Here is a 15880-nt window from a genome sequence, read left to right as displayed (position 1 = left end):
TGCATTTTAATGATGGCTGCTGGTTTTCCATTTCCAAAAGGTTGAATAAGGTGAACAAGTAGAAGGGAGCCCAAGGATAAAGAAGAAAGGCGATATAACCAGTTGAGGTTTTTCTCCTAAAACAGAAAAGCCCTTGTTTATTTTCTGCCTGAATATTTGATCATTGCGTACAAACATTGTGCTTTTTTGCTTTAGGATGATTTGAGCTACCCAGTCTCACAAAGTTTCGTGATATAGTCACGTATTTTTTAAAAATCTTTTTTCGTGCTATTATCACAAATTTTCGCGTTTTTTTGTGATCGTATAACGAATTCCTGTTTTCGTGTGATTATCACGTATTGGTTACTCAACTGCTTTTTCCTATTTTTAAACCATTGTCGCTTCGGTTTAGGGTTAGATTTGGTGCTTGCATTAGAATGTCACTTTATACATTCGTTTATACTACTTTTTCGGATTCATTTTTTTATATGTCGCCTGGCGTTAGGGTTAAAGTTGGGTTTGGTTAAGGATGTCATTTTATGTAAATCTAACCCTAAACTGAAGCGACAATGGTAAGAAAATAGGACAAAACAGTTGAGTAACCAATATGTGATAATCACACGAAAACAGGAATTCGTTATACGATCACAAAAAAAAAACGCGAAAATTCGTGATAATAGCACGAAAAAATAATAAAAAAATACGTGACTCTATTACGAAATTTCGTGAGACTGGGCTGATTTGAGCATAGGCATCAGCAAATAAGAATCAAATCAATCGTGCTGCTTTGCTTTTACATCAGAACCAAAGTCTCATGTGACAACAAGACGTACAAGATTAAGTCAAAGTTCCTCTTATATTTGTGTTAATTTATGTGTTTTCTTTCTTTTTCTCCATGTAACCTTTGGTGCATTGATGGCTGAAGTAGGAAATCATCCTCTAAATGAGATTACAGATCAAGGTTTCTGAGAGGCAGCAATATCATCAAATGATCCTCCACAGCCTGTACATTGCACTGACAGATTAAAATAAGATATATCAGTCAAAAGAGAGCAGCTACTGCTAATGAAATTGGTACACAAATCCAATTAAATAACCATAAATTCATATAAATACATGGGCTTTTTATATTCATTAGAGGTGGACAAGTTAATTGTGCTTTTGATAGAAACAGCATGACAGAAGACTGCCTGCAAAGATTGTTGTAAGCATTTTCATGTGTTCATTCTTCAAACACTGACAGGAGTTGTGCGCCTTTTATGTCCATGTTTTCTTTTATATGCGAGTGGACACCTAAACAGCGAGTATTTTTGAATTGTGAAAAAGCAATTACAATCTTCTCCATTATGTGACATAAAATGTGTTGTTCTTTTCCGGCAGCGCAAATTATGAGAAAGAATCTGGATAACACATTCAAACTAATCCTTATCTGTTATGATCTTTAAACACTTTTAGAAATTTCAATTCTGCTTAATCCAATAAAATGCCAGCTTTTTTCTCACCAATATACGTGCTGTCTGGGGGATGGTGGTAAATAACAATCAGTTTATTATTTTACAAGTTTGTTCTTGCATGTTGAAAGAACTAATGTACTTTTATACAGCTGAATCAGTATGACGGGAAATTGAGTAAATTATTAATATTGCAGGTTTATAACTGACTAAAGATTGCAGGCATGGATTTATTATTGTTCATTTGAAGAACTCCTGATGTGTTTAAAGTCATTTCATTATCACTTTATAACAACATTCCTGTTCAATTAAATTCAATGAACATTACAATTGCCTCACGGTGAATAAAACCTTAGGGGTGAAAATAAAGGGCCGTTCACATTGGGCACCATTGTGCATTCGAAATGCCTCGAAGCAGCAAAGTGAAATGGAATATAACACAGGGGTACAAAATGAAGAGCTTGAATGCAAAACCTGAGGTAATGATATTAATCGAATGCTCTCAGAACGTATTATGCGTTTATCAAATACGTTCACTTCAAATCCACATAATCCCGCCCTCGGTCATTCAGAAATGCTGGTGAAACAAAGTTAATTATGATTTTTCAGTACATGGAAGATGAATGTAAAACAACTGTGGGTCACATTCAAACTTCAGTCCCTTATGAGGATCTTAATACAACCCGCACGTGCAGGGTTGCCAGGTTTTCACAGCAAAGCCCTCAATTGCTATTCCAAACTAGCCCAAATTTAGCCCCATCGGGTTTCAATGAAGGTTCTGGTAAAAATTGTGTTCTGGCTGTAAAATATAAAATTTTGGCTAAAATTTGCATTTCTGGGGTTAAATATCACATTATTGGGGTTGTTTTAACCTGCGGACATGAAAAACAGCCCGCGGCAACCAACGCTATCTCTCGAGAATTCGTACATATTTTGCAAGTTGGCTAATTTGTATTAATTCATACCACATTTGTATGTTTTTGTACGATTTGCCTTGACCCCTGTGAGGTTGGGATTAGGTGCGGGTTGGGTTTTGTTGTTGTTGTTGTTTTTCATGAGAATTGTAAGCTTTTGCACAATTATCTTCCGAATTAGCCGACTCATAAAATATGTACGAATTCTTGTGAGATCAGGCTACGGCAACAGTATTAAAGTAGCCCAATTTTGTTGGAAAAGCACGGACTTGGCAACCCTGCAAACGTGGCACCCACATGCATCACAGCGCCACCTAATGTGTGGGTCAGTTTCTTCATTTATTCATGAATATCAGCTGACGCCACTCACATCTCAAACTTGTCTTCCGCCATTTTGAGTAAAAGAACTAGAAGCTATGCCTTTAATATGTTGTGAGCATCAAAATCGCTATTGTTACAACACTAAGAAGGCTCGACACAACATAATACTTTGCTCAAAGTGTCTCTACACATGAACTCGAGCATTGAGAACATTGTTTGTGAACACAGAGTTTACTAAAAAGAAGGTTTTGAACAACTGACTTTGGCTGTTTTGCTGTCTGCTCGCCACCGTTTTGCCAGTCAAGATGTATCGATCTCCGAATGTGACGTAAGGAGGGAGGAGAGTAAAGCTGGATAGCTCCTAAAGCATAGTTTCATATAAATGCACAGATAATTTGTTGTTTTGTCAAGTGAAAAACAATATTGCCCTTCTAGTTGAAAAAGGAGCCTCATATGAGATTCATTCATTCACATTTGGAGATCGATTCTTTATGTCTGGCAAAGATGGCGAACGGACACCAAAACAACCAAAGTCAGTTGTACAAACCTTTCTTTTAGTAAACTCTGTGTACACAAACAATGTCCTTAATGCTTGCGTTCATATGTAGAGATCCAGGTGATACTTCGAGCAATGTTTCATGTTGTGTCACGCCTTCTTATGTTGTAAAATAGTGGTAGTTCGGTAGCAGCGGTTGGAAGAATGCATCAGGGATCGAGTAGGCATCACAACCTAAACCAAGAATTTTTTGTTGTTGTTGCCATTTCCCGTATCCATAAAAATCATAGTAAAAGAAAAGAAGCCTTTGCTTTTTAGTAGCCTACTGGTACTCGGTAGGTACTCAAGATGGCGGCAGGCAACTGGAATGACATAAAAGGTCACATGACTGATATTCATGAAAGAAAGGGTATGCACTGACGTTACTTTTCCACGTGACCATGCCCGAGCTCGCCCTGTTGAGTGGCAAAACATTCAACAAAATGGCTGGTTATCATAGTGGCTGCTGTGAAAACGGCAGTAAAACTGACTATTATCAGCTTAAATTGAATCTAGTTGGCCTTAACAGTGACCCACAACTTGCCAAACAACCAGTAGTCTATGGACATTGGCATATGGCCATATATTGCTTTTCCTGACATATGCTTGTCAACACTATTAAACCATCCAACCTTTGTAGAACACAAGGCTCATCATAATGGATGTTTTTTCATGAAGGCTCACTGACAAAACTTTGCAATTACACAAAATAAGAGTATTAATTTGTGTATTTTTTATAGGATTTCTTATCACAAATTGTACATACCTGACATGTAGCTACTGCTACTGATTTACTTCTCTTTTGAGTGTTTTTTGCCGTCTGGAAAAAGATCGCTCCAATTTTTTGTTGAATCTTTTAGCACCGTCCATCACACAACTACTTTTTCCATTTTAGAGGCGTTTATCATGCTATGTTAATGCTGTCGCTCAGCCAACATAGCTGGCTGTTCTAGAGGTGGTCACGAAAATGTCAGTTTAACTGACAATTATCAGCAAAAATTAAATTTAGTTGGAATTGATAGTGACCCTAGCAACTTGTCAACCCACCTGTGGTCTGTGGACGTTGGCATGAACGATCCATTTACTTCTCCTTTCAGTGTTTTTTTGGCAGTCTGTTAAACAATAGCTCTGAATTCTTGTTAAATCTTTTAGTACAGTCTACTGCACAACAGCTTTTCCCCATTTAGACGCGTTTTTGCTGATTTCACATGGTACACAAATTTTGCCGGTCTGTCTTTTGCCACTCAGTGGGCGTTACCGCAGTCACTTTCGCCGAAGGTGACGTCACGTGCATACCCTCTATACCTTTTAAATTCTGACTTTTATAATTTGCAATGTTACTGTTTACTGTATCTTGTCCAAAAATAGCTTGCATGAGCTTATAAAGGGTTTTGCAGCAAAAACAGTCAAGTCACTTGGTGAAAATAAGCCATATTAATTACTTGGGTGATTCTCACGAAAACTTGGTTTTAAAAAGGTCAAGCATGAAAATGTAAAAATTGCTTAAATTTAGTTTTTTTCCCACCAGACATTGAAAAACAAAGTCTGGAGTAAATGGGAACATTAATTTAAAAACTTTTACTTATCATTTAACACTTTTTGTAAGATAATTTAAAAAATTAGTCCTAAAAAATCTCATTACCGCAACCGTCAGAAAACATCAACACTGACATATTTTCAAAATGACATGACAAACCTGAAAGAACATAATTTGGAGATTCTGCACATGCATTTAAAATTAAAGTATTATGCTTCTATTAATTAAATTAACATTTAATAAGCATCTGTTGCGGTAATGATAATCAAAATGTCGTGTAAGCATTCTGACAAGACAATATTTCAAATTAACTGTAAAAAAAATGATCTTACCTGGTAGCCATCTTGAAGTAACTGGTCCATGTGCTTGGTGACTCAAAATCAAACTTTATTAAAATTCTGTATGTGTGCTTAAACTGTTCTCAAAAAGTGTTGCGGAGGATGAGAACATCAGGCATGGACACATTATTTTCCTAATTTTTCTTCATTATTATTATTATTATACATGAATATTCAGTAAATATTTTTCTGTCATCTAAAGTAGTCTAGCAAAACATCCATTTATTTTTTTTCTTAATATTTTTGTGTTAATTTGATTAAATTACAACATAACGCATGTTCAAACACAGCCGGACACATTGCGGTAATGAGAATTTCAGCAGAAAATGAGATAAAATTTCCAATTATAAATTCTTATTTTGAAATCACACATTGTGCAAGGTAGAACACAGTATTGTGTTAATTCTGATGCTTTTTAATGTTACTATATTACACATTTTAAAGCTAAAATCTAAAATATTTCGTGAGAATCACCCACTTACCTAATAACCTTTTTATTGCCATTAAAGGGAAATAACTGAACCTAATCATAAGAGCCTGTTAAAAAAATGCTCATTTTCAAGAAAACATGTCAGACACACTTATAGGGGTTTGCATCTAAACTCTTCAAGTGAACATTTTAAAGTTAAAGCACTTATGGCATCACACCCTAAAAAATAATGAGATGTGGTTAAAAGTCTCCATCTACAGCATGCTTACATAGTTCAGCAGTTAAAACGAGCGCAGATGGAGCTCAGAATACATTCTCTGTAAACAACCCCTTGCAAACAACCATAAATGCATGAGAAATGCAACATTGCATATCCACTTATCAGCATGTCAGTAAAAAGAGACTGATGCTCCATAGGCAACCAAATATTTTGCACTCCTAAAGAAAACCTAAAATGACGTGGTTGATTTACACTTGGTCATCTCTCTCTCTCTCTCTCTCTCTCTCTCTCTCTCTCTTTCTCTCTCTCTCTCTCACTGGAGGGCTATTTTTACTCTTCTAATAAGAATTCATTGGAGGGCGGCACTTTCTCTTGAAACAATGTGTGCAGAATGGCCAGGCTGGTGGAGACTGGAATAACAGCCGGGAAGATAAACAAAGTGATTAATTGCTGTGAGATCCTGCTTGAATGTTAGCAAAACCCTCATGTATCATAGGGCATTTGAATTCATATTCAGGAAAAAGCACAACTTTTTGCTGCTCTGCGCAGTTTTATTGTGTAAGGCCACGGTCACTATCATCTGCTTTGATGTGGAGGGCTTAAGGGTTCAGGCACAATAGGTCTTTGCCTATCTCTCTCTTTTTCTCGCTTACTCTCTCTCTCTATTCCCTCATATCTCTATGTTCGTATTTTTAGTTATACTTAGCTTACAATGGTACTTGTGCACACAAATGATTCTTGGCAAAATATAGATTTTGCATGAACCTACTTTGTTTAGTATTTAACATCTCATCTCCGGTGATATTATATTATTAAACACTAATGAGAATAAAATATTTTTTAAATCATTTAAAATGAATGATTCTTTAACACATTTTAACTATTAGTATTTTTAGCATTTTCAGAGAAACAAAAGTTAAACAAGCGTGGGTGTCTTATGTAAATCATTTAATTAATGGCGCATTAAAAATAATTATGCTAAATATTTAGCATAATGAAATCATTATTGAATCCTAATAAAGTAATTGTTAAACTCCATACAAATATTCACAAAAAAGCAGTTTTCGTCTATTATATAGAAACACGCTTTGATTTGACAGAGCTGTCATCATATGAGATGCCTGTGGCATGTCTGTCTGATCTGGACTGACTCCACATACTGAGTTCTGCTCACTTTCTTTTCCAGGATTCAGCAAACTGGCCAAATCCAAACATTATCCGCTGCTTTCCCAAAGAAGAAAGTTTCTCCGAGGAGGAAAAAACTGCTGCAAGACTTTTGTTATGTTCTGTCTTAACACTTCTTTTTTCCAATATGTGAACTATTGCCTTGATGAATCCTATTAGATACACTGTAAAAAAGTCCATAGAAATTACAATGTTACTTGCAGCTGGTTGCCAGTAACTTACTGTAGATTTAAATTGATGATTTACTGGCAACATTTTGTTCAACGTTAAATGAATATTAAACATTAACAAGTCTTTGTCTTTAAAAAGTAAAACTAAAATAACAGCATCATGCAAAGCATTCCGAGGAAAAAACATCTGAAGCAAAAAACAGAAAAACGTTGATGATCATTTTTGGTTCCCAGAATGCTTTGCATGAAGCTGTTACTGTATAGTTTTATTCTGTAAAGATAAAGACTTTGAACAAATTCTTGCCAGTAAATAACATACATTTAAATCTACAGTAAGTTACTGGCAACCAGCTGCACTGTACTTTTTTTTGTAGAAATTACTGTATTACTGGCTATTACTGGCAACTAGCTGCCAGTAACTTACTGTAGATTTTACATTTATGTTATTTACTGGCAACAGTTTCTTCAAAGTTAAATTAACATGAAACATTTCAGTCTTTATCTTCTACAGTAAGTTACTGGCAACCAGCTGCATAATTATAGCACATTTTTTACAGTGTATTGTTTATTCTGTACATAATGGAATATCAATTAAAGAGGTCTTGCATATGTAAGGAGTTAGCTATGTGAAGTTAGCTATATCTTTTTTCCGAAGCTGGTTTCTACCATTTACTGTAGTTTTATCACGCTGATGTAAATTCAAATGTTTATTTTTAAAATAAGTTTGTTTTTAGTTAATAATTTAATGCTATAAAAACAGTGGTGTCACGTCATGATTGACAGCTGTGATATGCGATTTCTGCGAGGGCGGGGCCTTGATTTTGTGGCTTTACTTCCTGCTCACTACTGCGCATGACTGCTCCCAAAATCACAAACTCAAGACCCAAGATGTCAGCGCCGTATCGGGACACTGGTGCCTTCATTTTTCACCAATGGAAGAGAGTGAACGGGCATCGTCCATCTTTTTTTACAGTCTATGATGTGAAGCTGTGCTGTATCGTGAATAATACAGCACTAGCTCCGAGTACCTTATTGCTTTTATAAAACGGTTACCCCACAATACAAAAATTGTCCCTAACTGCCTGTGAACAGCAACAGAATGTTTCACATATGTTTAGGTTGCTAGCTTGCTGATACACAGAATCATTGAGTACAGCAGTGATAGCTGTGTTTTATTATAAATAAAACAGACCAATCAGAATCAAGGACTCTTTTATAGGATTATTTTAGGCAGTTCTGAATATTTAAACAGGCCATTCTTGTCGCTGTAATAAATAGATGCATAAATAAATAACAAACACCTTTAAAATCACGACAAGGATGCTATTCGCAAGCCATTAATTGCTGTGTAATTAGTGCAGAATTTTAATTGCCCAATTAGGCTGATAGCACTGTCTGTGACATTGCAATCGAACGAAACCTGCAGATAAATTGAGTGTCCTTTGGTCTACTGTAGTGCCAAAACACACGTTTTACACAACAATACCACAAGTCTTCATTGAGTGACAGGAAACGTAAAGCTGTTTTATTTAATAACATCATAACGGCAAGCTCTACGGGTTATCAAGGTCTAAACCACAATGTGCTGTAAGACCTTTTTTATGCAATGACATTCAGAAAATGTCCCAATTACTGTACTTGACAGATATCACTGAAATAGTTGTCTTTAAATGTTACTCTCGTCTCTGAACCAGCGCTAGATTCTACAGTGTAAATAAAGATGTAGCTGCGAGTCACATTCTTTGTTAAGCTAATCCAAAAGCTTTTGAGGGGAAGATATGTCAGTCATTTTGTCCAGACCAGTAGTCTCCAGCATGGTGCCCGCACAAAGTCTGTGAGTTGCCCACCAAATCACATTCTATTAAAGGAGTAGTCCATTTTCTTAAACAAAAAATCCAGATAATTTACTCACCACCATGCCATCCAAAATGATGATGTCTTTTTTTTTCTGTCGTGAAGAAATTATGTTTTTTTTTTTTTTTTTTTTTGAGAAAAAACATTCCAGGATTTTTCTCATTTTAATGGACTTTAATGGACCCCAATACTTAACAGTTTTAATGCTTAAAATTGCAGTTACAAAGGACACTAAACGATCTCAAACGAGGCATAAGGGTTTTATCTAGCAAAACGATTGTCATTTTTGGCAAGAAAAATAAAAAAATGCACTTTTAAACAACAACTTCTCGTCTATCTCCGGTCCTGTGACGCGCCATCGCGACCTCACGTAATTGCGTAATGACGTGGAAAAGTCACGTGTTACATATATGAAACATTTGAGGACCATTTTAAACAACAAACTGACACAAGGTCATAAATTAGTATCATTCGACATGCAACAACGTTGGAACGCTCCTTTTTCTCCACACTTGTAAACACTGGGGCGTAGTTTCGCATACGTCATCCGTGACCTCTTAACGTGATGATGTATTGTGTGAGGTCGCGCTGGCGTGTCACATGACCAAAGGAAGAAGAGAAGTTGTGGTTTAAAAGTGCATATTTTTTATTTTTCTTGCAAAAATGACAGTCGTTTCGCTAGATAAGACCCTTATGCCTCATTTGAGATCGTTTAGAGTCCTTTGAAACTGCAATTTTAAACTGAATTAAAACTGCTAAGTATTGGGGTTCATTAAAGTCCACTAAAATGAGAAAAATCCTTGAATGTTTTCTTCAAAAAACATAATTTTTTCTCGACTAAACAAAGAAAGACATCAACATTTTGGATGATATGGTGGTGAGTAAATTATCTAGATTTTTTTTTAAGAAAATGGACTAATCCTTTAATATTTATTTATTCAATTTTTTGATATCAGATTCTTTTATACATGTTAACATGTTAAACAGTGATAAAACATATCTGTTTGAACCTCTTCAGTCAGGTTTTCGCAAATGTCACAGCACTGAAACGGCCTTGGTCAAAGTAACCAATGACCTGCTGATGGCTGCAGACTCTGGAGCTATCTCACTTTTAATTCTTCTGGATCTTAAAGCAGCCTTTGACACTGTGGATCACGGTCTTTTACTTGCTCGACTAGAAACTACATTTGGGGTGTCTGGGACAGTTTTGGAATGGTTCAAATCGTATTTTACTGACCGTTCCCAATTTGTTTCGATGGGTGGCTTTCGCTCTGTTTCTTGTCCGGTTGTTACTGGTGTCCCTCAGGGATCTGTTTTGGGTCCTTTACTTTTTAATATTTATCTATATCCATTTGGGCATCTTCTGCGATCGCTTGGTCTTAATTATCATTTCTATGCTGACGATACCCAAATTTATATCCATTCTAAACCTGGAGAAGATATTGATTCATGTTACCTCGCTGGCTGTATTTCTGAGATTAAACTATGGATGAATAATAACTTTCTGTGCTTGAATGGTGGGAAAACTGAGGTTATGTTAATAGGGTCTCGGCATCGAGTTCGCAAAGCGACTACTCTGACATTGTCTGTTGATGGCACTGTTTTAGAGTCGCAAAGCAAAATCAGGAACCTTGGTGTATTTTTTGACACCAGCCTCACTTTTGATTCTTCTGTCCAGAGTACTGTGAAGGCGTCCTTTTTCCATCTCAGAAATATAGCTAGAATACGCCCGATGTTAAGTATATCGGTCGCTGAAAGGTTGATTAATTCCTTTGTGATTTCACGTTTGGACTATTGCAATGCAGTTTTAGCTGGAGTCTCTAAAGCTACAATTAGTAAATTGCAATATGTCCAGAATTCTGCTGCCCGGATCCTGACTGGAACTAGGAAATTTGAACATATCACACCGGTTCTGAAATCTCTGCACTGGCTTCCAGTCAGGTACCGTGTTGATTTTAAGGTCATGATGTTAACCTACAAGGCACTGCACGGCCTAGCTCCGCAGTACTTATCTGATTTATTGACCACTTATTCTCCAAATCGTAGCCTGCGCTCCTCACAGTGTAATTTGCTAGTCGTTCCACAATCACATCTTAAATCTATGGGTGATAGGGCTTTCTCTGTGTATGCTCCCACACTTTGGAACTCTCTTCCTCTTGAACTCAGGGAAGCACAGACTCTTGGATCTTTTAAAGCTCTTCTTAAAACACATTTTTTTAAACTTGCATTTGATTGCTGAGCTTGTGATAATTTTACAGTTATTTTTTACTGTTTTTTTTAATTTTTTTTTTTTTCTTGCTGAATGTTTTATTGTATTGTGATTTGTTGTACAGCGCTTTGAGAAGCTGCTTTTAAAGGCGCTTTATAAAAATAAAGTTTATTATTATTATTATTATCAACAAATAAAATAAAAAAGTAATATAATAATAATAATAAAAACGGTTTTAGGAAACTATATCATAAAATTAGCCCTCTAGATTGTTTTTTCCATTGGTGTAGCCCTTGCTTACAAAGAGGTTGGAGACCCCTGGTCCAGACCTTATATGGCAGGAAACCAAGAGTGTCAGGTTATTAAAACGCTGGCTTGAATGCTATTTTTTACAGCATTTTTGCTTTTAATGTATAGAATTGTATGGAGAGGACAGGAAAGTAGATGGTGGAAAGAGGGAAACAGGACCGGCAAATGACACCAAGCCGGGACTCAAACGCGGGTCCCCAAAGGCTCCTGCTGTTTCAGGAGCTACATTACAAATGTGTAAACTCTACATTTTACAGCAGTAAAAAGGAAATGCACTTGTACAGGAAAAAACTATTTTCTTTAAAAAATACCAATCTCACCTAAAACTATTTTACAAGGTGGTGATTTTAAATGAATTAAACAATGGAAGTAAAAAAACGTAGAAAACAAGAATGAAGCTCCCCTCCAAAAACTAACTTTACGGGGACAAAAGCAGATCTAAAACTAAAATGTCTCCTTTTAGTTACAAATTTCTATGCAAAATTTGCAATGCAAAATTATACTTTGTCTGACATATTTGAATTTAACCGGCAAAGTTTACAACTATATGATGCAATGAATAATTGACAGGTGAGCAAGCACCATTAAGACTAACATTAAGATTAGCATTTGCACTGCAACGCGTTTTTTCAACCACAATATACTGTATGTGGTTTTAATGATCTCTTCACAAACCATTTTGGACCAGTATACACCTGTGTTTACCTAAAGTAAGTCCACTTATGAGCCATGTAAATACCAGATATAAACAGGGTCATTCTGCCATCAGCAACATCAACCTTACCGATGCGCTCAAAGAGTTGCATGCCAGTTGAGATGCCAAAACCTAGTGAGAGGTCTTAATGCCCTGCTTGCAGGAACACAGTGTCCTCTCTATATAATTAAGAGAAGGAGAGAACAGGTACAATAACAGGGGTTGTATTCCTTAAATAGACCTACTACACTGTTACGCTGTCACCAACCCTGCACTTTATTCAGACCCACTCAATGCCCAATTATGTCTCCATTGAATTTAACATCGTATTGAACAACCTTCTTTATTTTCTTCTTACGTGTTGTTACTGCGAGCAGATGTGCCGGTTTATGGCTGGAGGTAAGGGTTAACTGTTCTCCTCTCGTATATGGCCTTTGAAGGACGGACAGAATAATTAGTTGTTAAAATTTTACTGACAAATAACTCGTCTATTCCGACTAAGAAAAAGTCTAGATTGGAGGCAGATGATGTGATTAGGTGCTCTCATGAGCCCTTATTTCTATTATAATGGCTTAATCCAGAAGCAGGATTTTAATACGAAGTACCGAGGCCAATTGGAAATGGCTCATAAATAAACAAAAAGCAGCGGAGCACACAATTACCGAATTACAATAACAAAAAAGGTTTGGAGATTTAACACCGCAGTCATCTCTGAAAAGAGACGTGGTGCCCATGCATTATGGAAATTTGCTAATGAGGTTGCTTTCGAAAGGTTTAAACGAATGACAAGCAACATGTTTTTTCCCCTGACCTGTACGCACTCCGAGTCTGATTTATGTCCGGTCTGATTTCCGTCTCATCCGGATCTAGGTCACTGCAAATGTGCCAAGAACCGAAATGATTGGGGAAAATAATGTCATTGAGGACAAAGCTGGGATAGAGGAGAGAAAGCAGTTGCCATGGTGATAGGATAGCCACACCTGGTGAGACCCGAAGCTGTGGATTTGTGTGGTGGGAGAACGAGAGAGACGGACAGAGATAGAGCCACAGGGTTTTAGGCTCATGCCGCAAAGACCATTTTCACATGGCAGGGTGGCGCTGTATTAGAAACCATCAGCATGATTTCAAAGTGAAACATTGTGTCAGACTTGATGCAGTGTTCTGGGTCAGAGCAGATGTCTTCATCCCTGGAGTCCCACCTTTTAACTAGGATCAAAACTTACTGTGGCCGTCTATTCCTTTCACAGGCAAAAACCAGAGGCTTAATTGTCACAAAATGTGCAGTTGTATGAAATATGCAGGAGTGCTGATGAAATATTCTGTCAGGTTTCTGCAAACCAGCTAATCTGAGAAATCTTGTATGAAGAAAGAGTTTGGTTCAGTGATCAGAGAGCTTTTGTGTTAGCTTTATGTTAACTTCTTGGACTGTGTAGTGCCAGCTAAACTAAGAAGTCAGGATGCACGATCCTTCGGGAAATGAAGTTATTTTCTGTTTCCAAGTTGATGCGCAAACTCTGAGAAAGTGCTAAACACTTGGTTTCTTGGTTAGTGGCATAAATTCTTTGAAAGTTATTATAGGTTTTGTTTGAGGTGCAGAGTAGCAAGTTAACTAGATGGGTGATTCTCACGAAAACTTGGTTTTAAAAATGTCAAGCATGAAAATGTAAAAATTGCTTAAATTTACTTTTTTTCCCACCAGACATTGAAAAACAAAGTCTGGAGTAAATGAGAACATTAATTTAAAAACTTTTACTTATCATTTAACACTTTTTGTAACATAATTTAAAAAATTTGCCCTAAAAAATCTCATTACCGCAACAGTCAGAAAACATCAACACTGACATATTTTCAAAATGACATGACAAACCTGAAAGAACATAATTTGGAGATTCTGCACATGCATTTAAAATCAAAGTATTATGCTTCTATTAATTAAAATAACATTTTAATAAGCATCTGTTGCGGTAATGATAATCAAAATGTCGTGTAAGCATTCTGACAAGAAAATATTTCAAATTAACTGTAAAAAAATGATCTTACCTGGTAGCCATCTTGAAGTAACTGGTCCATGTGCTTGGTCACTCAAAATCAAACTTTATTAAAATTCTGTATGTGTGCTTAAACTGTTCTCAAAAAGTGTTGCGGAGGAGGAGAACATCAGGCATGGACACATCATTTTCCTTATTTTTCTTCATTATTATTATTATACATGAATATTCAGTAAATATTTTTCTGTCATCTAAAGTAGTCTAGCATAACATCCATTTATTTTTTTCTTAATATTTTTGTGTTAATTTGATTAAATTACAACATAACGCATTTTCAAACACAGCCGGACACATTGCGGTAATGAGAATTTCAGCAGAAAATGAGATAAAATTTACAATTATAAATTATTATGTTGAAATCACACATTGTGCAAGGTAGAACACAGTATTGTGTTAATTCTGATGCTTTTTAATGTTACTATATTACACATTTTAAAGCTAAAATCATTAGTGCCGTGGTGTTTCAATGGTTTCGTGAGAATCACCCATCTACAGATTTTATATTCATCTTGGTTTTTCATTCATTTCAGTGAAGTAATTTGTACTTATTACTTTTGGTGGGCAGATATTCTGATAAATAAGTCTTTCCAAATGCATTTCAACTTCTTCTGTGTTTTCATTACAGAAGTACAGCATTTTCTTTAATAACATAATGACCAAATAAGGTTTTAATAAACAAAACCATTCACTTGAAACTGAAACGCAGGTTTGTTTGGCTTTCCTCAGTGATGCATCAAATCAGAGAGTAACCCGATACAAAACCAGTCACCCTTAGCATGTATAAGCATTTAGCATCTGTACTCCTTTGAAAAATTACAATATAACGAACGACCCATTAAATGAAGCATGTGAACGGATAATGACATAAAAGAAGAGAGTAGGATAAGAAAACTGGGGTAGGGGTAGGATTTGTTTTCTGTGTTTTTGATAATGGTGTTATTGCGCTGGGAATTGTGCCATAAACTACTTTTGCTACTACAGCCGCAACCATTAATAATAATAATGATGATGATATAAATAATATTCCCTAATCTTATTATTCACAAGGAAGTATTTTAGTCCTTTTTATCTCGGTATAGCTTTTCTCTCTCTAACCTTTCCAACCTTTGCATGGAATACCTCAGCAATTATTTTCAGTTAATTAAAAATAATTATGCACTATTGTTGAAAATCATCCTCAATTTTCATGCACAAACAAATATGAAAGATAATAACAGAAGATTGTTACACTTAATTACTGGATAAACAGAAATATAATGGCAAAAGCTCATTAAATCAAATGTCTCATTACTTCAGTGACTTCCATCATGAAATATTTATTTATTAATTTTCTTTTGTGGGGCGAGGGTGGTGCGCAATAACCAACAGGGAAAAAAAGAGGAAAAACATGATGCTTGTGAGGCAGTTATGTTGTAAGTATTGTGTTGTAATTGCAATCTTTAATGACCTCTGGAATTCGAACCTCTTTCCAGTCGTCTAACATTCAAATCAATGCGGTTTTTGCTCTTTAAAATGAAGAAGAGCCTCGCCAACATTTGGACTCTACAATATAAGACTACATGTGTGAAATATTAATAATTTCATGGCACAGCATGGTAATTTCTAACTATCAAAATCTTTAATATTTTCTTCCAAGGACGGCAATGATATAAATTATGCATGGACTGCAACTGTATTGCTCTTCTG

The 15880-nt window shown here is 35.9% G+C and overlaps 1 protein-coding gene across 1 annotated transcript in view; it reads left to right on the top strand.

Annotated features, from left to right (window-relative positions):
- cd276 (CD276 molecule) overlaps positions 1 to 7055 on the top strand; it is a 155565-nt gene extending 148510 nt beyond the window's left edge. The window contains exon 8 of the mRNA XM_055173604.2: positions 6912 to 7055. The gene's annotated coding sequence lies outside the window, so the exon portion shown is untranslated. The remainder of the gene's footprint in view (positions 1 to 6911) is intronic.
- The last annotated feature ends 8825 nt before the right edge of the window (positions 7056 to 15880 follow it).

Source organism: Misgurnus anguillicaudatus, chromosome 15 (assembly GCF_027580225.2).
Source record: "Misgurnus anguillicaudatus chromosome 15, ASM2758022v2, whole genome shotgun sequence".
Lineage (NCBI taxonomy): Eukaryota > Metazoa > Chordata > Actinopteri > Cypriniformes > Cobitidae > Misgurnus > Misgurnus anguillicaudatus.
Note: the sequence above shows the minus strand (reverse complement) of the source record. Positions and strands in the feature narration are given on the sequence as shown.